The sequence below is a fragment of the Podarcis melisellensis genome (genome assembly GCF_964234715.1).
Source record: "Podarcis melisellensis genome assembly, chromosome: 16".
Classification (NCBI taxonomy): domain Eukaryota; kingdom Metazoa; phylum Chordata; class Lepidosauria; order Squamata; family Lacertidae; genus Podarcis; species Podarcis melisellensis.
In genome coordinates, this window is record NC_138533.1 from 1,098,447 (window position 1) to 1,108,668 (window position 10,222).

Below are 10,222 nucleotides of genomic sequence, written 5' to 3' on the forward strand. Positions count from 1 at the left end.
CAACAGCAGCAAGGATACTACTCGCTAAGAACTGGAAAACTCAAGATCTACCCACACTGGAAGAATGGCAGATGCAACTGATGGACTATATACAACTGGCGGAGATGACTGGCAGAATCCGAGACCTGGGAGAAGAAAGGATCGAAGAAGATTGGAAGAAATTCAAGATCTATCTACAGAAGCATTGTGATTTAGTGGAATGTTAAGAAGGATGCTTGGTTATAAATAATTGGCCATCACTAAATTGGATCAGGATTTGATGTTAAGAGAGATTAAGAGAAACAAAATTTGTAGGAGAATTACTTCAGTGTATTTAAATAAGTGGTTATAAAATTGAAAATAAGATGATAATTTGCTTGACAAAAACTTATTAATGATGTAAATGGGAGCGGGGGATGTGAGGAAGTCTAAAGATGTTATGAAATTTTGTAAAAACAAAGCAACGCTGTTTATTATTTTTGTATTTCTTTTATTAAAAACTTCAATAAATATTTTTTTTAAAAAATAAATCAAGTACGTTACCCATTTTATCAACAAAAAATTGCATTACATTAACTAACACCATATGGACAGACAATATTTCTCAGTTGAGAGCCAGTGAGATGCAATGGTTAGAGTGTTGGACTAGGACATGGGAGACCCAATTTATTACAGTGGTACCTCGGGTTACAGACACTTCAGGTTACAGACTCCGCTAACCCAGAAGTAGTACCTCGGGTTAAGAATTTTGCCCCAGGATGAGAACAGAAATTGTGCGACAGCAGCGGGAGGCCCCATTAGCCAAAGTGGTACCTCAGGTTAAGATCGGTTTCAGGTTAAGAATGGACCTCCGGAATGAATTAAGTTTGTAACCAGAGGTACCACTGTACATACAATCCAGCTACTAATTCCCCATTTGTATCTGTCCTACATGGAGAAGATAAACTCAGAGAATCTGGGTCTCATTTGTAGGCAGAGCAGGACCAGTGGGTAATAAATGCCATTCAATTGTTTTGAAGCACCACTTGGAAATGTGGCAACTTCACATTGTGAAGCCAGGTGGATGTGTACATACATGTGTATCTGCAGGTGGATGATGATTGAAAGTATAGCCTTGGCAGAAGTTACATGTTTCACACTGATGATTTGTCCCCATGAAGGGATAGACCTTTGGCACCCTATGAATGGAAGATCAGTGTATTGGCAGGATAACAAATTGACAGAACACATTTATGGGGTCAAAAATGGGTCTCAGCTTTATTGGTTACAGATGTAGGTTGGAGGCTATTTCTGGGAATGAAAAAGATGAAAAGGATGAGAGTTGAGAAATACAAGGAATTACTTTTTCTGCTTTTCTTCCAATAAATGCCAGCAAACAATGCAAAAATTAAAAACATCAACACAAGTTGATTCCTATTTGCTCCTCAGAATTAAGTGGTCTTTGCTGTTCAGGTCAGGCCTCAGAAGAATGATGTACAATTTGGGGGCAAAGATACAACCCAGCAAACCTGCGCTGGAGGCCAAGATGCAAAAGACCTCCACAGCCACCATCTGCTTTCCTTTGGTGCTCAGGTAAGAGGGAACAAAGGACAGCCAAACGCTGCAGAACACCAACATGCTGAAGGTGATGAACTTGGCTTCGTTGAAACTGTCCGGCAACCTCTTGGCCAGGAAAGCCATAGTGAAGCTGACCATGGCCAGGAATCCCAGATAACCCAGGACAGAATAGAACATCGCGACAGAACCTTCGTTGCATTCCACAATGATTTCCTCCACCAGAGAGTCCATGTCCACATCTGGGAATGGAGGAGCCGTACAGAGCCAAGCAGCACAAATGCTGGTTTGAACGGAGCAGCAAGCAAGAAGAACCGAGTTTGTGAGAGATTTCCCCACCCATTTCCTCATCCTGGATCCTGGTTTGGTGGCCATGAAAGCCAGAACCACCGTGATGGTTTTGGCCAAGACACAAGACACAGCAATGGAGAAGATGATGCCAAAAGCAGCTTGTCGTAAAGAGCAGCTGACTGGGTGAGGCTGGCCAATGAAGAGCAAGGAGCAGAGGAAGCAGAGCAAGAGGGAAAGAAGCAGAGTGTAGGTGAGGTCCCGGTTGTTGGCTTTGACAATGGGAGTGTCCCCATTCCTGGAGAAGACGCCAAGTATCCAAGCTGTGACCAGAGAAAAGACCAGAGCTGAGGAAGCTAAAACGACCCCTAAAGGTTCTGCGTAGGAAAGATAATGTTGGCGTTTGGGGATGCATTGATCTCTGTCCTTGTTTGGAAATTGGTCATCTTGGCATTGGAAACAATAATCCATATCTTTAAAAAATAATAAAAAAATTAATGATATGGTTTTATCTGGGCTACCGCCAGAGATCTGAAACCACAGCAAAGGTGAACCCTAAAGGTCAAGTGATTGGGGAATGTGCCAATCGCTCCCTGATGGCGCTTTTGGAAAAACTAGTAGGAAATGGGGAGAGGTGCAGGGCCCTAGGCAAATAAACATTTTGTTGTTTTCAATTAACCACCTTGCTTTTAATTCAGACCAGCTTGCACCAGCAGACAGGCATTTCTGCAAATCCAAGGACCTCGAGCTTAACAACCTGTTTTATCAACAGCTGCCATATCTGCAGTGGCATGGCCCTGTGGCCCCTGATTGCCTGGGTGCGGGGCTATGCTGTTATTTCTACCCCTATAGGTCTGTTGTGAGTTCCAGTTCGGTGTGTGCAGTCAGCAGTCCAGCATGGTCCGTCACCAGGGCCCTACTAATCCAACTCCAAACTTCCAGCTTCCTACTGGAGATGCCAATAAAGCACTACCCGAGGGAGACGAAGCGCTGCCAAGTGCAGACCAAGAAAGAACCATGTTTAGTCACTTGTGGTGACATCAAAGCTCTAGTTGCCACCGGACAACATCAGCTCTCTCAAGCCTGAACAACCAGAGACATCAGACTCACTATTTGCGGCCATATATTTGCCCATCTTACTGCCAACTCCATGCTGTTTCTTTTCATGCTATGCCTGCTTTTGCCAATGAAGGCTTAGACGGACTGTGGCTCACTAGCTGGCTTCCTGAGTTTCCATGGCCTAAACAAGTTTTTGTTTACAACATTTTGATCACTATCTCTGGGTGCTGTTTCATACAATGTATTCCCTCTCTTCTCCAGCTTTGCAAACCACGTTCTTGGCCTCACATTTTAGCCCTTACGGATTCGGACTCAGGATACACCCGTCTTCATGCTCGTCTCCTGACTTATCACCCTAATTATCAAAACATAGTTAAAGAAGGAGAGAGCTATCAAAATATTAAGGAAAGGGAGATGTAGGGGTAACGCTCCGCTTTGCGAAGGCAAACCTCGCACCAGATGTGCAACAGTATGTCAAGGAGTGTTATGCCCGATTTCCCTGACCTTTTGCCTTCTTGGATAGAAAAGAGAGTTTTCCCCCTGACCTTTTGTCCTTTCACAATTTGTTTGCTAGACGTATCACTTGGCTGGAGCATGATGGGGGACGCAGACATAATCAAGTATCGGGGGGAACATTTGAGGGAAACTCCTGCTGACACTTGTATTTGCTAACACTGGAAATGTGCGTAGATGGAAATATGTTATGTTCAGGGTGGTTTCACTACTGTTTCCAATTGTTGACTTCTGCTAATAAAAGGAGCCTCGACAGAGCTAGCCGGCAGCTTGCTTGGCACATGCTTGCTAGCTTGCTTCTGCACAGCTCACCTGCATTACCAACACCTGTCTCAGGTCCATCACTTCAGAGATCATTTCATGCTTTTTTCTGGCTCACACACCTAAAACTATCCACTCCTAACAATGTAGCATGTGAGAAGCAGGCAGATACCAGAAGACATATTCCACACCTATTTCCTCAGATCTGACTTGTAAAAGTTCTGGATCTAGTTTCCCCAACTATCTCTTTTTTCTTCCAGATATCAGTGCAGCAGCTCTTCTGTTTAGGAGTACTGAACTGCTAATAGAGGGAAACAGTTGAAATAGATATTAGGAATATTTTTTTATAATAGGAGATGATGTCTCCTACCTGTCTGATTCGAAATCATCCCATTTGGACATGAAGCACAATCATAGCAACAAAATGGCATCCCCTCCTTCATTTTTCTGCTGTAGCCTGGCTGGCAGTGATCATTACACAAGGCAAGGGGCAGCACCTATTCTTAAAAAGAGGAGAAAATGTAGCTCTCTTGTGCCTTGTAAACAACATAGCTTTAACCAAAGAGAAGAGATCAGTTGACTGGTTGACATTATTCCAGGAAGGTGTGTTGTATGCGTAAATACAGGTATAGGGACACGGGTGGCGCTGTGGGTTAAACCACAGAGCCTAGGACTTGCCGATCAGAAGGTCATTCAATCAGAAGGTGATTCGAATCCCCGTGACGGGGTGAGCTCCCGTTGCTCGGTCCCAGCTCCTGCCAACCTAGCAGTTCGAAAGCACATCAAAGTGCAAGTAGATAAATAGTTACCGCTCCAGTGGGAAGGTAAACGGCGTTTCCGTGTGCTGCTCTGGTTCACCAGAAGCAGCTTAGTCATGCTGGCCACATGACCTGGAAGCTGTACGCCGGCTCCCTCGGCCAGTGAAGTGAGATGAGTGCCACAATCCCAGAGTCGGCCATGACTGGACCTAATGGTTAGGGGTCCCTTTACCTTTATACGTAAATATATTGTAATGTAAATATTGGGAGTGAATGAGAAGGGATATTGAATTTTTCATCTTCATAAAGATGGAGGATGGAGTGAGGACAGGGGACTTTGAATTACAGGGAGTTAACAGAGAAGGTAAAATAGGAAGCACATATATTAGGCTCAGAGAAGCACCACAAAAAAATAAATCTTCTTTCAAAACAAATGGGTAACTGAGCCTCCCCTTGTCTTCTGAGCTGTAAATCTCACTTGGTTCAGCATGATTTACTCCTACATTCATGTACAAAGCAGTAAAATCTTATACTGAAATCCTATATATCAGGGATGTGGAACCTTTGGTCCAACAGATGGTATTGGACTGTAACTCTCTTCAGTCTGAAAACCAGCCTGGCCACTGATCAGGGAGGATGGGAGTTGGAAGCCAACAATATTTCATATGCAATACAGTGGAATATATCACCATTATATACTTTTAAAAGAGAACCCTAAAGAAGAAAATAATTACTTCTGACCTCATATTTGATGGTAAAATAACTTGTTGGAAATGGATTATACCTAAACAATTGCTTATGAATGATAAAGAATGTCTACATTAACTTTATATGATAGGATAATCTTTATTGTCATTGTCCCATACGTATTGCATTGTCCCATATGAACATAATTTGTATTTTTAATAATAATACCTAATTTTTAAAAAAATCATTGGTCCCACCTGATTAAAAAAGCTGTGCCATGTGATGGCTTCCTCAGCCATGCTGAAGTCTACATTTTCTGAATCTTGTGGAACTATCTTTCCTACTTTCACACGGGAGAATGTTTGGTTTGGAAAAGTAACCCAGTTAATAATATCAAATCCACCTGCTAATTCCCCATTCTCATCAAAGGACACTAAGTCACCAGCACTGTTGTTGAAAGAGATACTCCTCAAGAACGAGTGCAGCTAGGCAGAAGAAAACAAAGGCAAAGTTTAAAAAAGGAGAGCTTTTGTGGATTGGAGAAAGTATCCATCCATATATTTCACACAATGGAAAGTAGTCCAAAACTGTGCAGTCTACAACATTTGGAGCACGTAAGTATTTCTAGCAAGTACATCTGGCCTGCCCCTTGCCTGAGGGTTCAGCTCTGGGGTCCGTGTGCAAAGGCAAAATGGTGCCATGTCAGGAAGCCCTGGAACTGCCCCTCCTGGAAGTTGGGAGTGCAGGTAGAAGGGGACAAAGAAATGGAGAGAAGCTCATGGAGGGTTTTCCCTGCTCTCCTTCTTTTGTTTGCTTGTTTATTTACTTTTCCGCATCCAAGAGATGCTTCCACACGTCTTGCCAGCCCATGTTCCTAGAGAGGCAGGGAAAGGGTACAGAATGCCATAACTCCTTCAATTACTCCTGCAAATGGAAGGGAAGAACAGGTCCTATCTTGATTGTGGCTCCTTCAGCTTGAAGGAAAGAGAAAACAGTTAAGGATTGAAAAGAATGTGGGGATTGTTGTAGAGGAAAGGTAAAAGCTGTAAGAGGTTGTGTGTGTGTGTGTGTGTGTGTGTGTGTGTGTGTGTGTATGTCTCTGTGTTTGTCTGTATTCATTCTATCGACTGTGTGTCATCGCCCATTAGATTAGCCCCAAGCAAAGGTTTACACTGCATAGGAAATCTTACCTGCCAAGGTTGCAGTTTTGGAGGATCGAGCCCACCTCTGCCTGCCATCATTCTGCGTTTTGACCTGGATGAGTGCATCTGATGTAAAGTATGTGCAATGGCATAAACCGCATTATAGATACTGTAACTTTGGCCAGTCATGGTCATTTCAAAAATATGTCCAGGAAGGCTCTCCAGACTCTCATGGCCAGTGCAGGTCTTTGTGTTTTCCTTGTGCCCATTGGAAGCAGAAAACAAACAGTTGAATGCCTGTTGCCAAAAAGCCTGGAGGAACCCATCTCCATTTGGAGAGTTGGGGTTCAGGGTCTGAAGGAAGTCTTTAAATCCCTGGAGTTTCTCTGTGTGAATTGCAAAAGACAAGGCACTATCAAAGACTTGTATGTCATAATACCTTTGAATTGTTTCTGAAGAGAAAGCCCACTGGGCTGTCAAAATCCACACAGTGCCTGTAGAATTCTCTGCAACATCTTTTGCTAATGAAAAGAAATATTGCATCCATTTCACAACTGCAATGGTCTGAGGTTCTGCACACAGAACCAGTATGTTAACGTCTGAGGCCATCAGGAATGAGGACTTGGCCCGTATGCGTTCGAAGAAACTAAAATTATCTATACCCTGAGATATGGCTGGTAGTTTTTCATTGAAAGCTGCACAGACTCCATGCTGGGAAAGCATTGGCACTAAGCTTTGCATAAAGGTCTCTCCATTTTCATCATCGGATGCCACAATTCCTACCCATGTCCACTGGAAATGTAGAAGTAGCATGACAATTCCTGCATATTGATATTTCTCATTGGGCACCGTTCGGTAGAATGTCTGGGGCTGCAACTCTGGGCTTCTCACTGGAGCTAATACGCAGTAAGCAATCTGGAGGAAGAAATCAACCCCACAAGAATTGGAGAGTTAGAACAAATGGTTGTGGTTCATCCCAAGTATCTGCTTGAAGAGAAAAACACATGAGAATTAGTCGACTCCATTTATGGATGCATGTTGATTTCACAAGAACATTATGCATATCTCCAGGTGCTGTTGGTTTGGAAGAGGAGCAGGGTTTCCCTGACATCTTGCAACTGGCCTTGTGCCGTTTTCTGGGAGCAGGAGGAAGACTTCTGCTGCTGCATTTGTCCAGTTCCAATCTCCCTGCTGCTTCCCAGTGACACAGGGGAGACAAAGTCTGGCAAGCACCAAAGCCCCTCTCCTCCAACCACCACTGCAAAACTCCCCCAGATGTTTTTTATCAGTTTTTTTTATTTCACTTTATCATAAGAATGAACCAAAGCAAAAGAAAGTATTGAGAACCCAGAAGATAACTATTGTACCGGAAACAGAAGAGCTTCACAGCCCCCACACTTACTTTACCTGTGGAATCTTGTAGATGCCTAAGACAGTAGCCATGTGGAGAGAGATGTCAAAGTCAAGTCCCCCAATAACAGCGATCTTTTTTTCTTTCTTCTCACATTTGAAGTTGGGGACAATCCTTTCTGTGATGGATAGAAGTTTCAAGGTGTTCTGATAAGTCATCCTTGCATTTACATAGCTATCATAGACGTGAAACCCAAAGCTCATATTTGGTAGGATATTTGGGTTCTTGTTTATTTCTTTGACAGCAAACACCAGGGAGAGAGTATTCTGGTAGTTCTTCAGTATTTCTCTAATAAAAGAGTTATACTTTGTGTCAGAGGTATTCTCATCCGCTCCCTCTTAAGCAAATAGGTAACTTTCTGGCTTTCTCTGGCAAATCCCAAAAGATTAAATAGAAAAATAAGCAAAAAACAGGCAATCAAACCATATATGTATTGTGACTCTTGACAGTTCATAGCTGAAACCCAGGAACAATATTTAGTCAGCTTTAAGAATATTGCATCTAAAAAGTGTTTAATTTTGTGCAGAACATTCATATCCTGAAAGACACATACTGTATGTAAATTAATCTCTTATCTGCAGGTTAACCACTGCTGCCTAAAATTATGGGTCCTCACAGGCGGCCAACAGGCAGCTAGCCTCACAGGCGGCCATTCCTCCTGTGCTAATGTTGCAAAGGGGGACTCGATTGCCACATCCTTCTCTTAACTCCTTATTTTATTTCAGCAACCAACAGACACTCACTGGATGAGAAGTTGCCAAGTCAGACATTTTGACTGGAGCCTCTCAGATAGTTAGAGTTTGGTGTAGGTGGTGTAGGTTCCACATCAGGTGGAACAGGATATATTCTTTCTTAGTAACTGAGTTTCCATCTCTCCCTCCTTTAAATAAAATTATGGCTGTACCAAAAATACTGTAGCCAATGTAAGTCATACTCTGAGAAGGCCTATTACATTAATAGATCAGACTAAGTTAGTTGTATTAATTTCAGTGGGTCTACTCTACAAATAAGCCAGATAGAGTTTTCAAGTTCTCTTTTTATTATCAAATATGGTTTACATTGCAAAGCAGAGAACATAATCTAAAATCTATGATATTCACGTTTCACAGCATATGTGACTGTCAGATTAAGTGATTCAGATTGTGAATGTGAGGATCAAGCTTTACTACAAAGGACAACCAAATGTTAATGGAGTGAAAGGAAACACAGAGGGAGCTTGAGGATGAAGTTGGGAGAAATTGGTGAGAGCCATTGGATCAGAAGATGAGAAAGAAGAACAGGCAGAAGACAGAGGCATCATGAAGTGGAATCAAGCAACAAAGAAGGTGACCAGATCACAATGTAAAGAGAAGAAAATATATATTTAACATTCCTACTGGGGAAAAAATCATGTGGAAACGTGTTCTGAGGATGCCATTGTATGTTTGGAGTAATTGTAGCATACATGAGCTCACCAAGAGTACGCTATGAAGGATAGGGTTTTTTTACTTACAAAAGTTCATCTGTAAGCTTTGTGTTTGGGTGCTCATGGAAAACGATTTCTTCAAATACAAAGCCGAAATAAGAAACAATTCCTCCAATGATTAGGTCCCCTCTCTGATAATTCTGGTATGGAAGCTGGAAAGGCTCCATCATGGTGCATCTAGCAGATTGTTCCTTGCTCTCAGTTGGAGGCAACTGTAGCCACAGGAAGAGAAGAATCTGCAGCAGAAATGTTCTGACCATCTTGGGGCCAACGGGGATGCCAAAAGTCAGATTTCTATCTTATCTACCATAAACTGCATTACAAGAAATCTCATTGAATGACTTTTGGATTATTTTGATAAAGGGAGAAAGCCAAAGATCTGAAAACCTGCATGTTCAGAATGTCTCATGTGGGCTCTGAATGACACAGAATTTATTTTATATACACTTTCACATTCTGACATTGATTGTGTTCATGGCCTGAAAAAGTGTACAGGGGATTTGGGAAGATGAATGATAAATCCCAGCAATTTGAGATAATTACCAGTTCCAAAGTTATCTCCTTAGAGCATTGAACTCTGTTACTTCTAGTAAGATCAAAATAATGATGCATATGTGTTATTGAGTAGTTCTCTTGTAATTGTGAGTGCCACAGGCAAGCAAGCAGTCCAGCTGAAAAATCTTGATCTGAAGGGAACTTCCTATTTCCCCCAAAACTCTTCCTAAATCACAGCTGCACTATTTCCCCCAGCTGTACATGTGTCACCAATGAAGACATGATTTTCAGGATTTTGTACCACAGAGGTGTTTCCTTGTATACCAGTTAAGGGGAGAGAGGAAATACACTTAAAATAATACAGGCTCCAGTTGCAGGTGCAATAAAGAGTGTTACATTTCCTTACAGAAAAGGTTAGTGTAGTGCTGTATCTTTATTTCAGTAAGGCTTTGGACAAAGTCTCTCCCCCTCCCCCCCATCTTCTGAGTGGAATGAGGGCACTGTTAGATGGATTTGTAGATGGTTGACGGATTCATCCCATTTTTTGTTGCAATCCAGGTAATATGCCAAGCCAGTTGTGCTCAAAGGCATTGCCACAGAATCAGTAAAG

At 42.3% G+C, this 10,222-nt stretch overlaps 1 protein-coding gene across 1 annotated transcript in view; it reads right to left on the bottom strand.

Annotated features, from left to right (window-relative positions):
* Positions 1–10,222, bottom strand: part of LOC309358874 (vomeronasal type-2 receptor 26-like) — a gene marked incomplete at both ends in the record, with an annotated part of 208,931 nt that overhangs the window by 54,884 nt on the left and 143,825 nt on the right. The window lies entirely within an intron of this gene.